The sequence below is a fragment of the Camponotus vicinus genome, unplaced genomic scaffold (assembly GCF_025532165.1).
Source record: "Camponotus vicinus isolate PSW18456_S1 unplaced genomic scaffold, iyCamVici1.0 SCAF_2, whole genome shotgun sequence".
Lineage (NCBI taxonomy): Eukaryota > Metazoa > Arthropoda > Insecta > Hymenoptera > Formicidae > Camponotus > Camponotus vicinus.
This window is the reverse complement of record NW_028141956.1, coordinates 17360646-17388640: the sequence shown is the minus strand read 5'-3', so window position 1 is coordinate 17388640 and position 27995 is coordinate 17360646. Positions and strand designations below refer to the sequence as shown.

The 27995-nt window shown below is 30.9% G+C and overlaps 1 long non-coding RNA gene and 1 pseudogene across 1 annotated transcript; both read right to left on the bottom strand.

Annotated features, from left to right (window-relative positions):
- Nucleotides 1–1762: 1762 nt before the first annotated feature.
- Nucleotides 1763–27995, bottom strand: part of LOC145966894 (uncharacterized) — a 47779-nt pseudogene continuing 21546 nt past the window's right edge.
- On the bottom strand, nt 7127–8045 carry LOC145966035 (uncharacterized). Its single transcript, XR_014436953.1, has 3 exons — nt 7756–8045; nt 7326–7431; nt 7127–7250 (listed from the first exon to the last, which is right to left on the bottom strand). It is a non-coding gene; the product is annotated as an uncharacterized LOC145966035 (long non-coding RNA).

Below are 27995 nucleotides of genomic sequence, written 5' to 3'. Positions count from 1 at the left end.
AATTACCGTCGAACATTAAAATATATAAAAAATGTTGATGTATAATTTTTATTTATGTTTTCTATGTATTTATAACTGCGTATTGTACATATTTAGATTTTTAAAAAAATTTTTAAATATTATTAATAAGAATTTTTTTAAATATAGCCCCAGCTCTCTTATTATTTCTTTAATATTTAATTTCTTCTATAAAAATTAAAAACAATTTTTTTCTAAATTTATCTACCTATAATAAAATTATTTTACAATTGAATCTTGCGAATACATGTTGCACTAAACAAATTTTATATCTTACGTTAAATGAATAAGATAAGATTATATGTACGTGTTCCAGATAAGATTATATGTACGTGTTCCAGATAAGTTATAATTTTTACAATTGAATCTTTGCGAATAAATACATGTCGCAATATTTGGCATAAACAAATTTATATCTTACGTTAAAATGTATCATAAGATTATGTGTTTACGTGTTTCTGATAAGTTAATATAAATTGTTCATGTAGCAGCATAATTCTCACAGTCAATGTAGTCTTTTCGTTGTAATAATATCTGTGTAAACTGTTTTTCTATTGCAATAGAAAGCACAATTTAACATCTTTGAATATGATTATCATATATATACAGGGTGACCCATTTTAACTTAGGCAGCCAAATAACTCGAAAAATAAGCAAGATAGAGAAAAATGTTTTAGACAAAAGTTGTATGGTTTCGAGGGGGCCATAAGATGGTATCATTGGTTTGACCTTGAAGAGTCATTTGAAGGTCACGTGAAGGTCACTTCAATTTTTTTAAATGGAACATCCTATATATTTTTGTACATTCTTGTAGCTCATCTCGAGAGCTTTCCAAAACACTATAATTAAGTACATTTTCGTTAAGTACTTTTTGAGTTATGAGGCTTGAAATAATTTCTTAATTTTACATAAACCGTAAAATATCTTGTAAAATATTCATTTTTCGATTACCTTACCTTAATAGTTTTATGTACAAAATAATGAGAGGAATCAATTGGTGTAAAGAAAACACAGTTGTTTCGAAGAAAAAATATGTAATTTGCAATTAACAATTCCATATTTTTTCTTAAAAACAACTATGTGTTTTCTTTACACCAATTGATTCCTCTCATTATTTTGTACATAAAAGTATTAAGGTAAGATAATCGAAAAATGAATATTTTACAAGATATTTTACGGTTTATGTAAAATTAAGAAATTATTTCAAGCATCATAACTCAAAAAGTACTTAACGGAAAGGTACTTAATTATAGTGTTTTGGAAAGCTCTCGAAATAAGCTACAAGAATGTACAAAAATATATAGGGTATTCCATTTAAAAAAATTGAAGTGACCTTCACGTGACCTTCAAATGACTCTTCAAGGTCAAACCAATGATACCATCTTATGGCCCCCTCGAAACCATACAACTTTTGTCTAAAACATTTTTCTCTATCTTGCTTATTTTTCGAGTTATTTGGCTGCCTAAGTTAAAATGGGTCACCCTGTATATATATATATATATATATATATATATATATATATATATATATAACAATGTTAACTTTTTCTTATTCATCTTCTTTGACTTAATTTGAGTTCAGTTTAAAATCTATCAAAAAAGTATGCTTATTAAGAATATTATGCTGTATAAAATTTTTAGATACTTATATATATTCTTTTTATATTAATATTTCATTAGAAAGAATAAAATTAAATAAATAATTGAAAATTATATAGATGTACATAAACGACTACTTATATTGCTAAATATTTTCTCCATATGCTCCTCTTTGCACGTAATCATATTGCCATGATACTTCTCCTTCGGATGATATAAAATATTTACATAATCTCTTTGTTTTAAAGCAGAAGATATAGTTTCATCATAACATAGGTTTTTCTGGTAAAGACAACCACTGCATTTCCTTTAAGAAGAAAACATGAATAATCAGATTAAAAATGCAGTATTTAATTAAAATCTGTAAAAATTGTAAATGTAGGATTGCAATTATAATATTACCTACATAATGTATCTACTTATTTAACTATTTTATTGTATTAATTATAATAAATACAAAAAATTTTTTAATTTGCCAAAATTTTAAACACATGCACACACAAAAGTTATATATTATTATTATTATATATCAGTAAAATAAAAATATTTAAATGTTTCTTACATGTTCATTTGCATTGTTTTGAAGAAATTGATTTGTACTATATAACTTTAGTTTACATCGTTCTTCTTCAAACATTACAAAATTATGTAAGCAGAGTGATGCTGTTGTTATCATATCAGCTATTTCTGCCCAGATAGCCAAATGCAATGAGGTTGCTGTCATATTGGCAATAATTGTTGAAGCAACTAATTTTAACAAACTAGAGACAAGGTGAGACAGCATTATATCTGTTACGTTGAACTCACATGAATTCATGTGCTAATAACAACAAATTAATTGCAACGTGTCAGCATATTGCTGACATGATGTAGACAACGTAATATACCAATATTGCAAACCATTTGCTTCGTTAATTGATTGCATGTAGAAGCAGACATATAGCTGCATTCGTAACGCATTCTATTTCGATGTCAGCAAGTATACTGCAAATATATAATAATACATGCGATGCATTTGTTTGCTGAATATGTCATATCAAGCTTGGCTATCTGGGTGGTAGCATACAAATGGACCCAAGTAACACAGTCTGGCTATATTCGCTGCGACAGCAAAAATGTAGCTAGCATAACGTTTTGCCAGCCTTAATTACAGCTATTTGGCAGCAAATGCTATTTTGCTGGATTTTTAACTGCAAAGACGTTGTGACAGCTAAAATGCAGCCACAGCTGTTTTAGCTGTATTAATAGTTGTAAAGTCGCTGTGATAACAATAACAAAAGCCAAAATTCAGCCACAGCTATTTTAGCTATATCGATAGTTGTAAAGTCGCTGTGATAGCAATAACAAAAGCCAAAATTCAGCCACAACTATTTTAGCTGTATCAATAGTTGTAAAGTCGCTGTGACAGCAATAACAAAAACCAAAATTCAGCCACAGCTATTTTAGCTGTATTAATAGTTGTAAAAATATCATGACAGCTATAAAGAAAAGTCAAAACTAGTTTCAGCCATTTTGCTACTTTTGAGGTTTAGAAAGTGAATAGCTGACAAGTCAAAATGAAAAAAACACTACTAACCGATTTGCAAAAGTTTAGAAAATTAAAAAAAAGTAGTACGTTTTATAGGAAAATTGAACATCGTATGAAGAAAGCTGATATCGTAAAATCAAATTTTGAAAGAACTACAACGTTGGATGAAAAATATATCGCTTCAACATCAAATTTATCGCAGAATGTTGAAAGATCGACAGAAGCATTGGATTCCATTTTATTTAAAGATTTATCGAAGCACGAAAATGTAAATTTTGATTGTTGGAGTAATTATGATGCTGAATCATCAGATAATGATGATCTTGAAGATTTGAAGGACGAGTGTATCGACGTACGAGAGGCATTAAAAGAATGGGCGCTGACATTTAATATATGCCATAATGCAATAAAGGCCTTATTGGATATTTTGATTCTTTCAAAAATATCAAATATGCTTCGAGATCCGAGGACACTATTGGAAACACCAAGAACTGTGGCTACTATAAAGATGGGAAGCGGACAATATTGGCATAATGGACTACAGACTTGCCTTGAAAAGTGCTTATCTCATGTAGAGAATCTGATGAACATCGCACTTAATTTTAATATCGATGGATTGCCAATTCACAATAGTTCAAAGATGCAGTTGTGGCCAATATTGTTTTCGATACACGATTGGAATATTGAACCTATGATTATAGGAATTTATTGCGGAGAAACTATACCTCCAACTCCTAATGAATTTTTAACCCCTTTTGTCGATGAATTGTTAACAATTTTAAATAATGGCATTATCATCAACGGATACAAAATTAATATACGTATTCGATGTTTCATATATAATACTCCTGCCAGGTCTTTTATTAAAGGTAATAAGTTACATAGAAAATAGATTTATTTATTGTTAGACAGTAAAATAGAATGAATAAAAATATTTATTATTAGAGTAATGATGTGCACTGAATATTTTTACATTATTTTTAGTGTGCATTATTTTCTTTTAAAGAATTATATTTACTTTGATTATAATCTTTTCTACAGGTACTGTTAATTTTAATGGTTATAGTTTATGTCTAAAGTGTACGACTACAGGTTTTTATTATCATAAAGAACATCGAATTAGTTTTCCACGCATAGATATGCCTAAAAGAACTGATGCAATTTTCCGCAACAGAACCGATTCGGACCATCATAAAATAGATACACCTTTAGAAAAACTTCCAATCGACATGATAAAAAGTATTCCGGTATCCGATTCATTGCATTTACTAGACCTAGGTATAATAAAACGTTTACTAACTGGTTACGTATACAGAACCTTAGGCTTCAAAACTAAGTGGTCTGCAAATATAACTAAATTGGTGTCTGATTTTCTCCTTCGGTGTAGAATGCCAAGCGAAATTCATCGAGCTGTTAGATCACTCGATTGTTTAAAATTTTGGAAAGGGACAGAGTATCGAACCTTTGGTTTGTATTTAGGGCCCGTTATATTGAAAGATCATTTATCCGAAGAAATATACCAACATTTTGTTATTTTTTTGTGGTGTTGTAATCTGTTATAGCAGGTCGTACTCAAACTATTTACATGTAGCAGACCAGTTATTTAAAACTTTTATAAAACATTATATTACAATTTACGGTATTAATTCTATTAGCAGCAACGTACATAATCTTTGCCATTTAGTTGATGAAGTAAAAGATTTCGGCGATTTATCTACATTCAATGCATATCCATTTGAAAATTGTTTACAGAAAATAAAAAAGTTACTCCGAACGGGAAATAAGCCATTGCCGCAAGTAGCTCGACGAATTTTTGAAATTATTAATTTAAAACGAACTCAAAATTATAATAATAAAATATTTCCTATTTTAAAGAATAAAAATTCTGGCAACAATTGTGATCAAAGTAAATACAAGCATTTTTTTTACAAAGTCGAATTAGTGGAAAAATGTTTCAGTTTTTAGATTTTATTTAAAGTGATTAGAAAAAGTTTAGTTAATGTTTATTTACGTTAATTCTGAATTATTGTTATTGTATAATAATAATAACTGATTAACATTAACAAATGAAGACAAGAACAAATGGTTCTTAACAAAAAAAATGAAATTATTGGTATGAAAAATGCGACAATCTTTGAAAATAAAGTTTATGTATTCGGTTCGTGTTTGAAAGAAGTAGGTAATTTTTTTGAAACGCCAATTGCATCATCTTATTTAAATATATTTTGTGCAAACCGCAAGGAACATTTGCCCAGATGGTATGATATAAAAGATATCAAATGTAAATTAGTGGCAGTAGAATATCATGAAGATACAATATTTTTTCCGCTGATACACACTTTAGATTTATGCAGAACATCAAATACATAACGTAACGTAACATAATTAAACGCTGAACATAACCATATAATTATTTTATATTATTATTATTATACAATAACAATAATTCAGAATTAACGTAAATAAACATTAACTAAACTTTTTCTAATCACTTTAAATAAAATCTAAAAACTGAAACATTTTTATAATTTAGTAATAAAACATAGCTAACTAAAATTGCACAGTGCATATGTATTATATAAATAAACTTTTATCTTATAATGAATCAGAATTTTTCATTACCATTACTATTATGCACTTAAACAGCAATGATTCCACCAGTATTTTCGGCTGTTTCTTTCTCTACATTTTTATCGTGATTATCATCACATTCAAGGTTAGCTTCTACAGAATTTTCATTTTGCTTACTAAAAATAATTACTTATGAGTAATATATACATTCTTGTAAAAATTGTACTTCTAATTCCTACTCACCTCTGTTGCTTTTGAAACTGCTTGCTTCGAGTAACACTGTTTTTAAGAATCCGTTTTAAAAAAGCAATGTTATCGTCAATCATATAACGTGAGTCGGCTAAGTGTACAATTTTATAAATTGCTTCAGTTATTCGATTGTATTTGAAGAAAGCAATTTTCATTTTTTCTTCTTTCTTTTTTGTAGAACCAGTCCATGAACACAGGGTTAACAATTGTCTTTCAAATAATCGATCCATCAATAAGTACGCTATTTTGTTTCCATTTTTCTTATCAGTCGTGCCTCCAATTTTACTCATCACTTTTATCTAAATAAATATTAGTATTAGTATTTATTTACGAAATAAATTAATAAATTATATATTTACAAAATAAGTTAATTAATAAATTGAAAGTATATAAATAAGGAACTTACAAATGCCAATTCGAATTCTTGATTACACAGGTTTTCTTCTAAATTATTAATATCCGATTCTAGTGCTAGTGGTTTCATTTGTGTTATTTCCCCTTGCAAGAATTTCGCTTTTCAATGTTTCATTTTCAGATTTCTCAATGATAGATTGCTGTTCATATACAGGGTGTCCGATTCCTGAGTGACCAAACGAAAAGTAGTGGTAGATTGGATCAAATTGAGAAGAAAAGTTCTCTACTATTTTGCAAAATTCGCAATAATTATTAAGAAATAAGCAAAAATGTTTCGGTGCATGAGAAGCGGTAGATCGCTCGCAGTTTCCGATTAATGAGTGATCAAACGAAAAGTGGTGATAGATTGGGTCAAACTGGAAAGACAAGTCTTCTACCATTTTGCAAAATTCGCAATAATTATTAAGTTATAGGCAATAATGTCTCAGCGCATGAGAAGCGATCTGTCTACCGCTTCTTATACCCTGAGATATTTTTGCCTATAACTTAATAATTATTGCGAATTTTGCAATATGGTAGAGGAATTTTCTTTTCAGTTTGACCCAATCTATCACCACTTTTCGTTTGATCACTCATTAATCGGACACTGCGAGCGATCTACCGCTTCTCATGCACCGAAACATTTTTGCTTATTTCTTAATAATTATTGCGAATTTTGCAAAATGGTAGAGGACTTTTCTTCTCAGTTTGACCCAATCTACTACTACTTTTCGTTTGGTCACTCAGGAATCGGACACCCTGTATAATGCTGCTTTGATTTTTAGAAGATCGATTAATTTATCAAATTTTACATGTAGCGCAGATATATCTCGATGAATATGATTCTTTCAATTTTCCAAATTTAAATTTATCATGTCAAATTTTTCTTGTACTGAAGAAAAAACGCCAAAACATATTATTTTCGTATTTGTTATATAATATCAAATAGATAAATATTTGAGCGTACTTTGAATAGTGTCTAATGGGTTCTGGGAATTAGTTAAAAGCAATGTAGAAATTTCATCATTCCCAATCACGGTTGCATTTGTGAATCCCATCGTAGTTTCCAATTCCTGTGAAGTTTTTGGAATTTGAACGGAGGTTGAAACACTTTCGATTGCATAATTTTCTACATTTTTAGTGACCTCTATGTTATTATTTGTAATATTATTTTCTGTTATTAAATTATTAAAATCGATATTAGAACGCTGTGTTTGTTTCGAAGAATTCTGCACCAAATAACTAAATAAATTGTTTTTATTGTTTTAAGTAATTTTTAAATTTGATATTTAATCTATTTTTTAGGAATATGTATAGTTGAATGAATTTCATCTAAAAATACAGTTTTATACACATACTAACCTACATTGCAAATAATTTTCAATATGTGTACTTACTTTTCTTCGTCCTCGGTATCATTAAACTGACTTAAATATTTTTCTGCTTTGATAGCGGCTTGAAATGTGGTAAAATTCTTTCTCTTCACGGTGCATTTTTGTTTTGACCAATTATTAAAGTCTGGTAAAATACTGTCATCTTTTCGAAGATTTAATCCTTTTCGTCCTGGTGGCCAAAATAATATTCCATTTTTCTCCCAACTCTCGGGCACAACACATAAATTAACTTCGTCATCTTCAATCGTTTCTACGATGATAAACATTTTCAATTTTTTCACTACACAACACGAAACACGGCAACAGCACGGTAGTCAGTTTTTTAGGTTATGTAACATCGATCATGTCGATTACATCGATCGATTGAATACATGTATGTATATATATTGCATATACATGTGCGCCATGCACCATGTGGAAAGTTCATTATTATAATATGCATGTGCACCATATTATATATATATATATATATATATATATATATATATATATATATATATATATATATATATATATATAAAACTATATAACTAAAATAACTATATGTATAACTAAAATACAGCCAAAATAGCTATAATCTGGCTGTCACAGCGAAGGGAAAAGTAACGTGACTATCAGTTTTATATTAAATTTAGCATGTATCAGCGATGGTCAGCGGACCCATGCGTTCACTTATGCGGCTCTAAAATTATTACTTAAGAATTTGTATGTAGTTCTGTAACACCGTACTTATATGAATTTGCGCCCGCTATAGTATACTTATATGTATGTTATAAGTCCTAATAATGTGCAATGATTAATTAATCTTTAAATTTGATCTTTTTTTTTCCAAATTTAGTAAGGCGAAGGTTCCGGTTTGTCAGAGGTTCAATCCCACAATTAAAGCAAAAAATTGTTTAATAGTCTTCAATCTTTTTACATAATTTTAAAATAAAAATTTAACTTTCACTGAAATTATATATGAAAAACATTATCCGTTTATTAATTTGTTTATTTTTATTCCGATTTCCACTGTCGTGATGTGGCTATGACAACGTCTTTACAGCAAAATAATGCAGCCAAATGGCTGTGACAACGTTTTCACAGTCTAAAAATGTTATCCCACTTTTGCTGCTACAACGTTGTCGAAACGTCACAATGACGTTATCGCAGTAGCTGTGATAGACAAAAATGCTACAGTTTAAGCTGCCATGACGTTGTCGCAGACGTTTTAAAGCTTCATGTGCTACTTGGGGTGGCTATGACAACGTCTTTACAGCAAAATAATTGTGCAGCCAAATGGCTGTGACATCGTTTTCACAACCTAAAAATGTTGTCCCACTTTTGCTGCTACAACGTTGTCGAAACGTTATAATGACGTTTTCGCTGTAGCTGTAATAGACAAAAATGCTGCGGTTTAAGCTGCCATGACGTTGTCGCAGACGTTTTAAAGCTTCATGTGCTACTTGGGGATTGTCGAAATATTCTCCATCTATTAGAAAATATGCCAAAGGCGCTTTCGACTGTTCATCTAGCTCGAGAAAATCTATAATTGCATATTTTTTTGTTTTTCATCTAAATTTTTTTCATCTAAATTTTTCCTGTATATGGTTTCATAATACTAATATTTAATGAAAAAGCATCGTCTGCTAATAAGAAAGTTAGTGTACAGATCTGACTACCAGGTAACTTAAAAGTCCTCTTTGGTAAATTTAAATTTTCGTTTTTCAGATTTTCTCAAATTAAGGAATCATTACAAATTCCGTCATCGCTGTTACCACCGTAAGCACCAACATCTATCAAGGTGATTCTATATACATGATTCGCCACTGCCATCAAAACGATACTATATTTTTTATAATTATTAAATAGACTTCCTGAATTAGGAAGACATTGCAAAATAATATATTTTCCATTCACTGCCCCCACACAATTTGGCACATTCCACCTTTTCCAAAAATCTTCAGCATAAGACTTCCATTTTTCTTCAGTTGGTTGTGATAGATATATTAGTTGTAATACATTTATTAAAATCTGACATACTTCTTTAATTAACATACACATTGTTGACTCGCCAACTCGAAATACTAGAGCGATAGATAAAGGAAGATCTCTAGTAGCAAGATATTTAAAAAAAAACATTTTTATTATAATATTCGCATTATTATTATTTATCACAAAAAGATTACTCATTTTTTCTTTCTTTCTCTCATTCTCTATTAAAGCATGTTTCGATTAATTATTTTAAGCAATTTTTAAGTGTATTTTTCATATTTGACAAAATAGCGTACAAAAGAAATATACTAATTCAACTTTTATATTTGTAACTGGCCTAAAATAATTGTTTAGTCTATCTATTAGAGTCTGTCTTTATTACTTTAATCAAATTTGTACTTTATTATAATTTGTACAAGATTATGAAATTACATTAAAAAGCTAATACAGAAATTACTTATAATTACCTTATGAGGATGCCGGACCTTCCTGTATTACCGCTAAATTTTGTGCACAGAAAACTTTTTATTAGTTGCACAGAATAATAAATACTTCTCCACAATTAAATTACACATAGCAAGAAATATGAGAGTGAACCATTTTATGTTTAAAATAAAGAAAAAATAGAAAATTATAGTTTTCTTATCGGCTTCTAACATCAACTCGTAACAATATTAGCTGAATATAAAAGTTTTGTAGTTTGTACGTACAAAATAAGAGCACACTCAGCTCGGAATTTCCTGAAGGAATATAAGTGAACAGTCAGAAATGCGTTTAGAAACGTAGTAAAAAAAATTTCTGTGCAGAAAATTTTTGTGCATATGTGTGTGTGCGACATCGAGGCAGGAGAGTAAAACAGGCCTGTAGATTAGTTGCTCGATATCGAGACAGACGGCGCTAGAATCGGTTTATGTGACAAGGAGAGACAATCTCGTACCATCCTTCTCTTCCATTTCGCGTGTAATAGTATACGTCAGTACACATGTATGCGCACACTAAGGCATTATACTCTTGCGTTTTCTTTCTCGTATTGCGCGTCATAGATACTCGCTGTCGCGCGGCGCCGTAACAATCGTACGCGTAACAAGCTGCGTAAAAACAGCGTTACAACGTGTTACGTGGAAAATATTCTATGTAAGTTATACACAATATATATACACTATATATATATATATATAATATATATATATATATATATATATATATATATATATATACACGTACAGATTATATATTTTACTAGATGCAGTTTGTATATGCGCTCTAGTTATTAATTAAAAAAATACTTATTAAAAAATATTTATCCCAGAGGCGATTTATTCGTGGGCTGGTTGTTTTTAGAAATATTTCATACCAGATGCGGTTTGCATGTGCGATCTGATTATTAAAATATTTATTTCAGAGGCGATCTAATTCGTGTGCTGGTGTAAAAAACCTACAGGCGATTTAATTCGTGTGCTGGTTATTCAAAAAAATCCAGAGGCGATTTATTCGTGGGCTGGTTGTTTTTAAAAATATTTTATACCAGATGCGGTTTGCATGTGCGCTCTGGTTATTAAAATATTTATGTTAGAGGCGATCTATTCATGAGCTGATTATTTTTTAAAAAAATCCAGAGGCGATCTAATTCGTGTGCTGGTTATTGAAAAAAAATCCAGAGGCGATTTAATTCGTGTGCCGGTTATTCAAAAAAATCCAGAGGCGATTTATTCGTAGGCTGGTTGTTTTTAGAAATATTTCATATCAGATGCGGTTTGCATGTGCGCTCTGGTTATTAAAATATTTATGTCAGAGGCGATCTATTCGTGAGCTGATTATTTTTTTTAAAAATCCAGAAGCGATCTAATTCGTGTGTTGGTGTAAAAAAACCTAGAGGCAATTTAATTCGTGTGCTGATTATTCAAAAAAATCCAGAGGCGATTTATTCGTGGACTGGTTGTTTTTAAAAATATTTTATTACCAGATGCGATTTGCATGTGCGCTCTAGTTATTAAAATATTTATTTCAGAGGCGATATATTCGTGAGCTGATTATTCAAAAGAAAAAAACATCCAGAGGCGATTTAATTCGTGTGCTGATTTGAAAAAAAACCCAGAGGCGATTTAATTCGTGTGCTGGTTATTTGAAAAGTATTTCAAAGGCGATTTAATTCGTGTGCTGATTATTCGGAAAGTCTTCCAGAGGCGATTTAATTCGTGTGCTGGTTATTCGAAAAGTCTTCCAGAGGCGATTTAATTCGTGTTCTGGTTATTCAAAAAAAATCCAGAGGCGATCTAATTTAATTTGTATGCTGGTTATTTAAAAAAAAATTCGAGAAGTGATCTTAATTTATGTGCTGGTTACTAAAAATGTTTTACATCAGATACGATTTGCATGTACATTCTGGTAGTGAAATTTAAACGAAATTTAATTCAGAGATCATAAAGACACTGCCTCAATTAAAAGGCATATTTGATAAGAATAAAAATCCAAATGAGATGAATCATTGGACCGATTTTTACGCGTCATAAGAGATGATTCTTATTTTGAAAGCGTGCTATATTTCGATAATTCTTATATAATTGCAGCATGTCACATAGCGACAAAAGCTAACAAATTATTGGAGCAAATTATAGTGATTGCTGGCGATTTTTTTTGATGACAAGCTTCGAATGTACGATAGCCTACCCGGCTGTACATATGATAAATTGGTGCCTAAAAAAAAAATTACTTTCATCGCCGTTGCCTACAAATAATATAATATTTAAAAAGCTTTAACAACCTGATAGCATATGCTGTGAAATTTATGCTGCAGCTTTCGCTACACTACTATAAACTATAGCCTTAGAAGGAAATCCTTGTAAGGAAAAATATTTCAATAATGTGTAAAATGTATGAAGCAACATTTTTTTTTAAATTATAGCAGAAAATTAATTATCTTTTCCAAAATGGTAAATTATTCATATATCATATTTTACATTTATCATATCTGATCACGATATTCTAATGAATATCGTTAGAAAAAGACGCCTCAATGTCGTTTGCATATATCGGAGAGACGAAAAAAATACACATATTATGGTTGCGGGAATGGGCGATGAAGGGGCCCATTATATTATCGATATAAATCTATTATTTCGATGCTTTTGAGGCAAAGAATGTAGTGTGAAAATATTTATAAATATTGTTTATAAATTTTACGAATATACATTACATCAAACAATTTGCATAATACATTTTATATTGTTAGTTTTTGATTATACAAACGTCATAAATTGTAACTTGTAGAAAGTTATATGCAAATATCCTTTTTATTGTATGTATACAGAATATCGCAGAGTACTATATATAAGCGCTTGTGAGGAGCGCAGTAAATTGAACAAAAAGTCCCATAGCATTTTACGATTTTCGTAATAATAATAGAAATATTAAATAAAATCGGAAATATGTATCTGCTTGTGTGTGTGAGAGAAAAAGAGAGAGAGAGAGAGAGAGAGAGAAGCATTCGGCCGTTCGAGCTATCGCACGGTCCAGCGTGTTGGACATTTTGTCGGCGCGCGACAAGGGAAGGGACAGCGGGGCACGCCGTTGCCACTCGTTACACCGTCATCGCCGCGCCGCGCTGTCCCTCCCCTTGCCGCGCGCCGACAAAAAACCCTGACACGCTGGATCATGCGATAACTCGAACGGCCGAATGCTTCTCTCTTTCTTTTTTTCTCTCTCACATACACAGATACATATTTCCGATTTTATTTAAATTTCTATTATTATTACGAAAATTGTAAAATGCTATGAGATTTTTTTGTCCAATTTACTGCGCTCCTCACAAGCGCTTATATATAGTACTCTGCGACATTCTGTATACATACAATAAAAAGGATAGTTGCATATAACTTTCTACAAATTACAATTTATGTACGACGTTTGTTAAATCGATATAATTAAAAACTAACAATATAAAATGTATTATGCAAATTGTTTGATGTAATGTCGTATATTCATAAAATTTATAAGTAATATTTATAAATATTTTCACAATATATTTTTATTATATATATAAAGAGACATAGCTAATGAGAGCAATGATAGAATTGTATTTAAATATGTATGCAATAAAGACAGATCTATATTCTAAAATCGTTGCTTGTGCGAGACGATAGAGCAGTAGAAATGCAACATATTTTTTGTTTCAATATAAATACAATTAAACACAATACAAAAAAAGCTTGTATTTCACATTGCTCTTTTTAAAATATGTATGTCTTTCTACTCTAGATAATACTGTCGGTAACATAACTATAAGTGTTGGTAATGTACCGACGCTTTTAGTTATGTTAAAATGAGGGCGCCTACCCGTCGGAGTTCGACCGCGACTCCGGCATCCTCTTAAGAGGATGCCGGATTACCGACAGAACGATTATTTTTTTCCATACCGAAATTTTTTTATTGATTGCACAGAATTATAATTCCTTCTCCACGATTAAAGTATATATAAAAACAAAGCAGGAACCTACTAGTTTTATGTCAAAAACAAAAAAAATTGAAAAATTACAGTTTTTTTATCAGCTTCTGACGTCAACCCGTAACAAAACTTGCTTAATATAAAAATGTTGCAGTTTATATGTACAAAATAACATAGCTTCCTGTTAGAGATTGCATGAAGGAATATAAATAAACTTTTAGAAATGAGTTTAGAATCGTAGTAAAAATAATTTCGGTACGCAAAATTTTCATGCATATTGTTGAGTGTGAGACTGCGATACAAGAGTAAAACAGAGCAGTAGATTAGTTGCTCGCTATCGCGACAGACGGCGCTATAGTCGGTTTGTGTGACAAGGAGAGTCAATCTCGTACCATCATTCTCTTTCATCTTGCGTGTAATAGTATACTTCAGTATACATGTACGCGCACATTAAAGCATTACATTCTTGTTTTCTTTCTCGAATTCCGCGTCATAGATACTCGCTGTCACGCAGCGGCGTAACAATCGTACGCGTAACAAGCTGCGGGAAAACAGCGTTACAACGAGTTACGTAGAAAATATTCTGTGTAAGTTATACATATACACAATATATATATATATATATATATATATATATATGTGTGTGTGTGTGTGTGTGTGTGTGTGTGTGTGTGTGTGTGTGTGGGTGTGGGTGTGGGTGTGTGTGGGTGTGTGTGAGTGTGTGTATGTATAGACGTATGTATGTACAAAAGTGATGCGAGAATTACGTGAAGAAGCGAGAAGATAATAAGAACGATCAAAATAACAATAAGAGCGAACGAGAAATAACACGAGCAACGAGGACTCGAACTCGAGAATCTGATCTTTCTTTCACACTATTATTTTCCTCTCGCTCACATCTATTACTGTCTCGCTCGCTCCTATTATTGTCTCGCTCGCATCTATTACTGTTTCGCTCGCTCCTATTATTATCTCGCTTGCATCTATTACTGTCTCACTCGCTCTCGATTCTTGGGTCCGCTTATCTTTTCGAGCTGTCTATCACGATTGTCAAGTGTGACGGAGAAAGCAAGACTATAAGTAAAGAGCGAGCGAGATGACCTATCATCAAAGAGTTCCGAAGTCTCTTACAATCGGTTTCTTCGCTTCTTCTATCCATTTGCAATTCACGAAAATGTAAACATCTTATAAAATAAAAATTGAAACTTTTATTTTTAATTTCATCGGTTTGAAAATAATTTCAATGAATTAATGAGATTTTTGCGATTAAAATGATATCAAACACGACGTAAATCGGGTAATTTTTAATTAGTCTGATAATACAAGTTTTATAATTATAAATTTAACTAAATTTATGCCACTTATATTGTGTTTGATATTTTAATTTATGCCACTTATATTGTGTTTGATATTTTAATCGTAACATTCTCATTATTCTATTAAAATTACTTTCAAATGAATAAAAAATGCATTTCATTTTCTGACATATATTCGTGAATATTATAAATAAAGTCTCATGTAAGAGACTTCGCAATGTTCGACATCGAAAACTTTTTCGTTATTTATGATAATTTATAATAATTTATAATATAATAATTTACGACTTTAAATTGCTATAAAATAAAAACTAAAACTTTTATACTTTATTTGATCTTTTTTGATAAAAAGGGATTAATGAAATTTTTGCGTTTAAAATGACATCGAACATAATATATTTCGGATAACTTTTACTTATTGTTATATAAGTAAAAGAATGTATCTAATTGAAAATTATTCGAATAAAATGTTGGGTTGTTTAATGTGATTTTAGTCGTAAAAATCATATTAATTCTAAAATTATATTCAGTAAGATAAATTAAGTAATGTAAAAATTTTAGTTTCAAATACATTTTCAATGTTATTAATTGTGGTGTTCACATGACGTCTCCTGGTCTAAATATGGTCGATATAATTAATATTAAATGATCTATATATTGTGCAGTGAAACAAATTATCTTAATTTATTATACATATTAAAATTATTTATTTATTTATTTCACATATTTAAATGTACCAGAAGATGTCATGTGAACATCACAATTGATAACATTGAAAATGTATTAGAAACTAAAATTTTTACATTACTTAATTTATCTTACTGAACATATTTTAGAATTAATATGGTTTTTACGACTAAAATCACATTAAACAACCCAACATTTTATTCGAATAATTTTCAAATAGATACATTCTTTTACTTATATAACAATAAGTAAAAGTTATCCGAATTATATTGTATTCGATGTCATTTTAAACGGAAAAATTTCATTAATCCCTTTTTATCAAAAAAGATCAAATAAAATATAAAAGTTTTAGTTTTTACTTTATGGCAATTTAAAGTCGTAAATTATTATAAATAACGAAAAAGTTTCCGATGTTGAACATTGCGAAGTTTCTTACATGAGACTTTATTTATAATATTCACGAATACATGTTAGAAAATAAAATGCATTTTTTATTCATTTGAAAGTAATTTTAAAAGAATAATGAGAATGTTGCGATTAAAATAATATCAAACACGATATAAATCGCATAAATTTAGTTAAATATATAATTATAAAACTTGTATTATCAGACTAATTAAAAATTATCCGATTTACGTCGTGTTTAATATCATTTCGCAAAAATCGCAAAAATCTCATTAATTCATTAAAATTATTTTCAAACCGATGAAATTAAAAATAAAAGTTTCAATTTTTATTTTATAAGATGTTTACATTTTCATGAATTCGGAATGGATAGAGGAAGCAAAGAAACCGATTGTAAGACTTCGGAACTCTTTGATGATAGGTCATCTCGCTCGCTCTCTACTCATGGTCTTGTTTTCTCCGTCACACTTGACAATCGTGATAGACAGTTCGAAAAGATAAGCGGACCCAAGAATCGAGAGCGAGCGAGACAGTAATAGATGCGAGCGAGAGGAAAATAATAGTGTGAAAGAAAGATCCGATTCTCGAGCTCGAATCCTTGTTGCTATTTCTATCTCGTTCGCTTTTGTTGTTATTTCGCTCGTTCTTATTACCTCGCTTCCTCATGTAACTCTCGCGTCACTTTTATACGTACATACGTCCATACATACACACATCCACACTCACATCCACCTACCCACACACACGCACGCACACACACGCACGCACACACACACACACACACACACACACACACACACACACACACACACACACACACACACACACACACACACACACACACATATATATATATATATATATATATATATATATATATATATATATATATATATACGTGTGTGTGTGTGTGTGTGTGTGTGTGTGTGTGTGTGTGTGTGTGTGTGTGTGTGTGTGTGTATACACACACACGTACAGATTATATATTTTACCAGATGCGGTTTGCATGTGTGCTCTGGTTATTAAAATATTTATTTCAGAGGCGATCTATTCGTGAGCTGATTATTAAAAAAAAATCCAGAGGCGATCTAATACGTATGCTGGTTTAAAAGAACCCAGAGGCGATTTAATTCGTGTGCTGGTTATTGAAAAAAAATCCAGAGGCGATTTAATTCGTGTGCTGGTTGTTTTTAGAAATATTTCATACCAGATGCGGTTTGCATGTGCGCTCTGGTTATTAAAATATTTATTTCAGAGGCGATCTATTCGTGAGCTGATTATTTAAAAAAAATCCAGAGGCGATCTAATTCGTATGCTGGTTTAAAAGAACCCAGAGGCGATTTAATTCGTGTGCTGGTTATTGAAAAAAAATCCAGAGGCGATTTAATTCGTGTGCCGGTTATTCAAAAAAATCCAGAGGCAATTTATTCGTAGGCTGGTTGTTTTTAGAAATATTTCATATCAGATGCGGTTTGCATGTGCGCTTTGGTTATTTAAAATATTTATTTCAGAGGCGATCTATTCGTGAGCTGATTATTGAAAAAAAAATCCAGAGGCGATCTAATTTGTATGTTGGTTATTCAAAAAAAATTCGAAAAGCGATCTTAATTTGTGTGCTGGTTACTTTCAAAAATGTTTTACATCAGATACGATTTGCCTGTGCATTCTGGAAGCGAAATTTAAACGAAATTTAATTCAGAGATCATAAAGACACTGCCTCAACTAAAAGGCATATTTGATAAGAATAAAAATCCAGATAAAATGAATCATTGAACCGATTTTTACACGTTATAAGAGAATTCTTATTTTGAAAGTGTGCTATATTATATTGCGATAATTCTTATATAATTGTAGCATGTCATATAGCGACAAAAGCTAACAAATTATTGAGCAAATTATACTGATCGCTGGCGATTTTTTTGATAACACCAAGCTTCGAATGTACGATAGCTTACCCGGCTGTGTGGTCTATTGGTGCCTAAAAAAAATTACTTTTATTGCCGTTGCCTACAAATAATATAATATTTGAAATGTTTCAACTTGATAGCATATGCTATGAAATTTATGCTGCGGCTTTCCCTACACTACTATAAACTATAGTCTTAGAAGGAAATCCTTGTAAAGAAAAATATTTCAATAATGTGAAATGTACAAAGCAACATTTTTTTTAAATTATAGCAGAAAGTAAATTGCCTTTTCCAAAGTGATAAATTATTCATATATCTTACATTTATCATATCTGATCACAATATTCTAATGAATATCGTTAGAAAAAGACGCCTCAGTACAAATATCTCATTTGCATATATCGGAGAGACGAAAAAAATATATATTATGGTTGCGTCTGGAAATGGACGATGAAACCTATTATATTATCGATATAAATCTATCATTTCGATGCTTTTGAAACAAAGAATGTATTATGAAAATATTTATATTATTTATCAATTTTACGACATTACACCAATTTGCATAAAACATTTTATATTGTTAGCTTTTGATTATATCGATTTAACAAACGTCGTGCATAAATTGTAATTTGCAGAAAGTTATATGCAAATATCTTTTTTATTGTATATACAGAATGTCGCAGAGTACTATACATATATAAGCGCTTGTGAGGAGCGCAGTAAATTGAAGAAACAAGTCCCATGGCATTTTACGATTTTCACAATAATAGAAATTATAAAATAAATAAATTATATAATAATATTAAATAAAATCGAACGAATGTGTATCTACGTGTGTGTGTGTATATGTGTGTGTGTGTGTGTGCGTGTGTGTGTGTGTGTGTGTGTGAGAGAGAGAGAGAAGCGCTCGGCCGTTCGAGCTGTCGCATTATCCAGTGTGTTAGGCATTTTGTCGGCGCGCGGCAAGGGGAGGAACAGCGCGGCGTGGCGATGACGTAACGAATGACAACGGCATGTCCCGCTGTTCTTCCCCTTGTCACGTGCCGACGCACGAAAAGCCTAACACGCTGGACCATGCAATAGCTCGAACGGTCGAGCGTTTCTCTCTCTCTCTCTCTCTCTCTCTCTCTCTCTCTCTCTCTCTCTCTCTCTCTCTCACACACACACACACACACACACACGTAGATACACATTCGTTCGATTTTATTTAATATTATTATATAATTTATTTATTTTATAATTTCTATTATTGCGAAAATCGTAAAATGCTATGGGACTTTTTTCTTCAATTTACTGCGCTCCTCACAAGCGCTTATATATGTATAGTACTCTGCGACACTCTGTATATACAATAAGAAGGATATTTGCATATAACTTTCTACAAATTACAATTTATGCATGACATTTGTTAAATCGATATAATCAAAAGCTAACAATATAAAATGTTTTATGCAAATTGTTTGATGTAATATCGTATTCATAAAATTTATAAGTATATAATATTTATAAATATTTTCACAATATATTTTTATTATATATATAAAGAAACATAGCTAAATGAGAGCAATGATATTAGAATTATGTTTAAATATGTACGCAATAAAGATAGATCTATGCTCTAAAATCGTTGCTTGTGCGAGACGATAGAGCAGTGAAAATGCAACATATTTTTTGTTCCAATAAACACAATGTAAAGAAAAGCTTTCACATTGCTCTTTCTAAAATATGCATGTCTTTTTATTCTAGAAAATACTGTCGGTAACATAACTATAAGTGTTGGTAATGTACCGACACTTTTAGTTATGTTAAAATGAGGGCGCCTACCCGTCGGAGTTCGGCTGCGACTCCGGCATCCTCTTAATATGATTTTTACGACTAAAATCACATTAAACAACCCAACATTTTATTCGAATAATTTTCAATTAGATACATTCTTTTACTTATATAACAATAAGTAAAAGTTATCCGAAATATATTATGTTCGATGTCATTTTAAACGCAAAAATTTCATTAATCCCTTTTAATCAAAAAAGATCAAATAAAATATAATAGTTTCAGTTTTTATTTTATGGCAATTTAAAGTCGTAAATTATTATAAATAACGAAAAGAAATGTCGAACATTGCGAAGTCTCTTACATGAGACTTTATTTATAATATTCACTAATATATGTCATAAAATAAAATGCATTTTTTATTCATTTAAAAGTAATTTTAATAGAATAATGAGATGTGTTGCGATTAAAATAATATCAAACATGATATAAATCGCATAAATTTAGTTAAATATATAATTATAAAATTTTTATTATCAGACTAATTAAAAATTACCCGATTTACGCCGTGTTTAATATCATTTTAATCGCAAAAATTTCATTAATTCATTAAAATTATTTTCAAACCGATGAAATTTTTTTTTAACCAGATATACAGGGTGTCCCACAACTCTTAATTAAAATTTTATTAACATATTCCTGAGCAAAATCTGAGACAAAACTTTTAATATAAAAATCTTGAGGCTACAATAGTTTTTGAGTTATAAGTTTGCCAATGATTTCGTGTAGAATTTGCTCGCTCAAGTCCATAACTATATTTACATACGATTTACCGATCTGTCATTGATTTTTTCATGTTAGTATTAATTCCTACTGCATAGCTGATTTTATTTTGTCGTTTCTTATGTGTGTGTTTATTATGTACAATGTACATAATAGTAATTAATTAGTATAACAAATTATAAATAATATACGGAAAACATTTAATTCTTTTTTAAATAAAAATTTAAATAATTATTCAATTATTACATTTAAACAAAATTATAAAATCTAATGTTTTAACATAGTTGAAAAATGAAATACATTTCCTTTTAATAAAAAAAATATTTGTAAAAATTAATTAAATTCTATTATTATTATAAAATAAAATAAAAAGTGAAATCAGCTATGCAGTAAAAATCAATATCACCTGACATGAAAAAATCAATAACAGATCGGTAAATCATATGTAAATATAGTTATGGACTTAAGCGAGCAAATTCTACACGAAATCATTGGCAAATTTATAACTCAAAAACTATTGTAGCCTCAAGATTTTTGTATCAAAAGTTTTGTCTCAGATTTTGCTCAGGAATATGTTAATAAAATTTTAATTATGAGTTGTGGGACACCCTGTATATTGCGATCTGTTTCGAAGGGACAATTAACAATAGGTGTATGATTTAGCATTTGGCGTGCATGGGAAGAATCCAATGAATCACCCATGTAATATAATATAATGTAATAAGTAGGATTACTACACTAACAATAAGCTGAAGAAAATAAAATTCTCGAATAGATCTTGTGGAATTTTGCGTTTGAGTCTTCGTTTCTTGATATTTGTGTGAACCAGATTTCTTGCAAGAGGATTTGGGTGATTTTTCAACCATATTTTGTATCTACATATTTGCAGCCTTTGTTATTTCTTTCTTAACAGTCGAAATGTTGAGATCTTTGTGAAGAGAATCGTTTGTTATAAACCATGATGTGTTTACTATAATTCGTAACATTTTTGATTGGAATCTCTGTATTATTTCTATATTGGAATTGGCAGCAGTGCCCCACAGCTGAATTTCGTAAGTCCAAATCGGCTTGAGGATACATTTATATAGTGTTACGCGCCCGAGTCGTTACGGCCCTGCCGTTGTTCGGATCCCGTAGTCAAGAAGATTGTTTAAAAACAACGGTGGTCAGCTGAGTCGGAAGATAGCTGTCAAACTGTCCGGACGTGTTTTATATACGAGCCATTATTAATCTGTTCGCGTGTGTTCTGTGTTGCTTATTAAAGTTCTTGTGTTTTCAAAGAACCGTGTTATTATTCCGAGTGCGCGAGTGTGCGAGTGGTGTGTGCCGAAAGTTGTGTCGCGCGCGCGTTCGATATATCGAGGTCGTCGCCGCGGACGCAACAATAGCATCAGTTTGCTATTTTGATTTAGCTGAGATTTCCGCTCCAGTAGCCAATAAAATTTCCTTAATTGTAGTCCCAATTGTTTGCGTGTAATAAATACGTGTTTGTTCCAGTTTAGTTTCCTATCCAAATGGATGTCCAGGTATTTTGCTTCATCAGCTTGCGGGATTTGTATGCCATTTATTTGTACTGCGGGACAAGTTTCACGCCTGTTGTAAGGGTTGTAAAGGTAACATGGACGCATTTTGTCTCATTGACTTTTATTTGCCATTTGTTTAGCCATGCTTCAATACTTTGGAAGCCATTTTGTATTTTTATGGACGCAATAGTTGGATCCATGTGGCTTGCTAAGATCGCTGTGTCATCTGCGAACGTTCCTACAATTGTATCCCCCGGTGTAGGGAGATCGGCTGTGAATAGAAGATACATCATTGAACCCAAGACGCTGCCCTGTGGTATTTCTGCTTGGATTTTACGCAGTTTAGTTATTTCCTCTCCGTATCTGACTCTAAACTGCCTGTCTGATAAATAAGATCTTAGAAATTGGTGATAGCTTGTTGGTAATAAATGTTCGATTTTGTGGGATAGTTCGGTGTGCCAGACCTTGTCAAACGCTTGTGATATGTTCAAAAATATGTCCGAACAAAATTTTTTTCCTGTAAAGATTTATTTATTACCTCCACTAATCTGTGTACTTGTTCTAAGATACTATGTTTATTTCTAAAGCCGAATTGATGTTTTGGAATCAGTTTGCGTTTTTCAATTATGGGCATTAATCTCCTGGAAAAGAGTATTTCCATTATTTTGGATGGTATTGGAAGTAAACTGATCGGTCTATAAGATTTGGTATCTTCTACAGTTTTTCCTGGTTTATGAATCAATACTATCTCTGCTACTTTCCATTGGGGTGGTACATATGACCTTCTCAAGCTAGCATTGTAAATCGAGATCAGTAGTTTTATTTTAGCTTCGGGTAGTTCTTTCAGAATTGTTCCCGTTATGAGATCATAACCCGGAGTCTTTTTTGTGTCTAATTTTTGAATAACATATCGAACCTTTTGCGCTGTGACTTTTGTTATTGTTGTTGCTTCGGTGGAGTCATTTGGATATGGGTTTAGCGTGTCTGTTATATGTTTTGTTATTTCATCTAGAGAGTTGACATCAATGTTAGGTATGAAGACTTTGCTGAGATGCTTAGTGAACGTCTGCGCTTTCTCAATATCACTTTTGGCTCAGCTTCCATCCTGCTTCCTTATCGGTGCTGACGACAATTGTGATTGTTTAGTTTTTTTTGGTCGCCTTCCATAAAGAATAATCAGAGACAGCAGAGGCATCTAGATTTCTCAAATATTCTTGTATTCCTTCATTTCTTTCCTTGAAAAGTATATCCTTTAAACTTTTTGATAAGAAATTGAGTTGTTTCTTGTACAGCGGATGTTTAGTTTTCTGCCGAAGTTTGCGAATTTTCCTTTTTTTAATTAGTATGTAACGATGCACCTCGAAATGCATCGTTCCCGGCGAATACCGACCGGAAGCTACCGCCCGATGACCACCGGACTAAGGCAGAGGCGCGATGCGCCCATTTTTAATTTTTAGCAAACGACTGGGTAGGAAAAAGATCGATTATCGCAACGCTGCCGGCGGTTAAGATCCCGTGCTCGGCACCCCGAACTCGCCCGGGCGGACCCGAACCGCTTCAAATATTTTTACCGCCGCCCGGTGGGAGTAATTACCGAATACGCCGGCGCGGGTGATTAACCGCGTATAAAACGGGCTCTCGGCGCAAACAGGCTCTACAGCAAGACAGATCCTACCGATCCTTCCAGATGAGCTAAGCTGGTCCGAAGGTAATCAAAGCGAAATCCGGAGAAATCCTAGCGAGAGTAAAAAGACCAAAAGATAGTGCGAGCGCTGCCTCTACCAATTGCTATCGACCCCTACGAAATCGCATCCGCACCATCAACCGAAATATCAGGCGTCGCGCCTATCAGGTGGAACCCGAGCCGCCTCCGACGCTTGCTAGCGTCGCGACGCCTTCCGAAATCCTCCATCCATCAGGGAGCATATGCTCATTTAAATGACCGCTCATGAAACCGAAATTTAAATCCCCGTACGAACAGCTGACGGACGAGACATAACACCGAGCAAAAACGCGGGCAAAAACGCGACCGATCGTCTGCGTAAATACCAGAGCATCGTGTCGCATAAGCGGGCAATCGATTATTGCACGTGGTTCTGTATTACATTATTCCGCGCCGCTAATTGTACGAATCGTAATTCGCATAAGGCTGATATTACATATGTCGTACGACGAACTTGTCGGACGTTCTGATTTGCTGATACTGCGCATGCGTTCGTTTATACGACAAAATTTTTGTCGTATATATGTAATATGTGTTTTTATTTTTATATATGTAATATGTGTTTTCTTTGTTTTTAATAAAATATATCATAGTTAATAAAGTTTGTCAAGAATACATATAATTTAATTTAGTGTTGTTTTGACTCATTAGAAATTTAATTTAACATATAATTTAATTTAGTGTTATTTTAGCCCGTTAGAAGATTTGACTTCAATTGGCTAATATATTGAAATATGGCTGATACAAATTTTATTAATTTATTGTATGCAGTAGCACAATGTATACATCGGAGGAGATTATGCATTGCAGCAATATTATTAATTTATAACAAAAAAAGGAAAAATAAGAAAAGATGTTGGGTATCGAATTTTCTTTGGGAGCGAAAGACTTATGGGGCTTATTATACAACATTACCAACGTTATTAAAAAATCCAAATTTATTTTCAAATTATTGTCGAATGAATGCAACATTATTTGAAGAATTATATAATTTAATTGCACCAAAAATCATGAAAGAAACACTTTGTCGAGAGCCAATATCATCTGATCAACGTTTGCTACTTACATTAAGGTGCAAAATTTATAATAATAATGATAATAATATAATATAATTAATAATAATAATAATATAATAATAAATATAATAATAAATAACATATAATAATATATAATAATAACATATAATAATATATAATAATAAATAACAATAATTAATAATAATAATAATAACAATAATAATAATAATAATAATAGCAACTAATAATAATAAAAAACATGATAATAATAATATAATATATTATTAATTTTGATAATTACATAATGATTGTTTACTTTCTCTCAATGTTGTACAATGTCTTATTTAGATACTTAGCATCTGGAGATTCAATGATGTCATTAAAATATCAATATTATATCGATCAATCAACAATATCCAACATAATTGCAGAAACATGTAATGCATTATGAACAACTTTAGTACCCCTTGTTCTTAAAGTACCTACATGTGATGAATGGAAAAAAATTGCGAAAAATTTTGAAATAAAATGTAATTTCGCACATTGCATAGGTGCTGTGGATGGAAAACATGTAGTCATACAAGTAATATTGCATTAATAAAACAATTTTAACATAATTTTATTTTTAAAACATTTTCATATTTAAAAACATAATTTTAGGCTCCACCAAACTCTGGATCTATATATTATAATTATAAAAGTTCGCATAGCATAATATTAATGGCTGTTTGTGATAACAACTATAAGTTTTTATTAGTTGATATTGAAGCGGCAGGACGTCAAAGTGATGGAGGTATATGGTCGAGATCTAAAATGGGCGAAGCGTTTGCCGCAGGTAAAATGGATATACCACCTCCAGATCATGTCTTTGAGGGACCTGTCTTACCATATGTATTAGTAGCTGATGAAGCTTTCCAATTAACTAATTATACAATGCGACTGTTTCCTGGAAAAGGAGGTTTAACAAAGGAAAAACATATATTTAATTATCGACTTAATAGAGCGCGCCGTATGATAGAATGTGCGTTTGGAATTCTTTCTTCTCAATGGAGAATATATAAGCGACCTATTAACACATCGATTCAAACAGCAGAAAATATAAAAGCAAGAGTAGTTTTACATAATTTTCTTCGTCAAAATGCCGAGGATATTAATTGTTTCACTGAAGCTACTAATATTGTGGATATTCCAACATTATCTGAAGTTGAAGCTGCGGCATTTAAATATTTAGGCAATATTGGCAGCAATACTCATACACGAGAAGCATTTCATATACGAAATATTTTTGTTAATTATTTCTGTAATGAAGGTGCTATTCCATGGCAAGAAATGATTATATAAAGTTAATATATTTTCCAATATCAAGTATTAATTCAATAATAATTAATAATATCAATTAATAATAATAACTTCAATATTACATCGAATCTCTTTATGAATTTTTCTGAATTGCATAACATTAGTTCAAGTTTATCAAAGTTAATAAATTTTAATATGTGATTTATTAATTTAATTACATATAAATATATATATTTGTTAATTAACTAAAATGTAATAACATAAATAATTGAATCTTTTTCTCTCTTATACGATAATAAAGTCTTATTCTCTCTATTTAATATATGTATAATATATAATATACAATATAATATTAAGTCTTATCTTCTCTAATACTTTTTCAACTCAACAAAATATAAACTATTACACTATTATTCTTTCTCTAATATTTTTTCAACTCAACAAAAAATAAAAATAGATAAATAATAAACTATTAAATTATTGTTCTTTTTCTAATATTTTGTCAACTCAATAAAAAATAAAAATAGATATCATCATTGCAAGCAGAAAAAACATACACTTTGGTGAAATAAACTATTACACTTTCTTACGTAATTCGTCTCCTTTTTCAGAAGTTAATTGCAATAATTTTAATGCAAAAGAAAATCCTTCGTTACCTGGAAATTCACGTAATAGATTTCCTATTACATTTATTATATTAGTTATATTGTCTTGTGATTGCGCAGATTCAGGAGCCTGTATTGTGTTTTCTGTTTGCAATGATGAGATATCTATTTTTATTGGTTCCTTCATAATACTTGATAATGTTTCTAATATGTCATTATTCGATTTCTTCTGTCGCTTTTGTATGTGAGCAGCATCTTCTTCAAGTTCCAATATTTCACTTGTTGACGCACAGTCGCCACTTGGAATGTTAGTAGCAGTACTGAAATATAAAGTAAATTTATATATAAAAATATAATAAAAAAATACCTCATTACATATTTACATATTATTAATTTGTTACATAACGTACTATCTTTAAAGAGAGCAATTAATAAAAATTAATATTAAAAAAGAAAAACAAAAAAACTGCCAATAAATTATATTTAAACTTATTTTTAAAAGAATGTCTGTTTCTTCATAAACAATATTTGAATATACTAACTTGTGAGAATCCTGTTTATCATGTAAGGATTTCATATGCTCATACCATTTCCATTTGATAGGTTTGCTTGCAGCTGATCCGCTTTTTTTCTTTGTAATGTCATTGCGGATACGCATAAACGAATCTTTAAGATAACGCCATTTTTTGCAAGCAGCATCTGGCGTTAGAATTCCTATAAAATTAGTTAAAAATATACTTTAACAGAAGAAATAAATAATGATTAAAACGTAGTATGTAACTAAATAG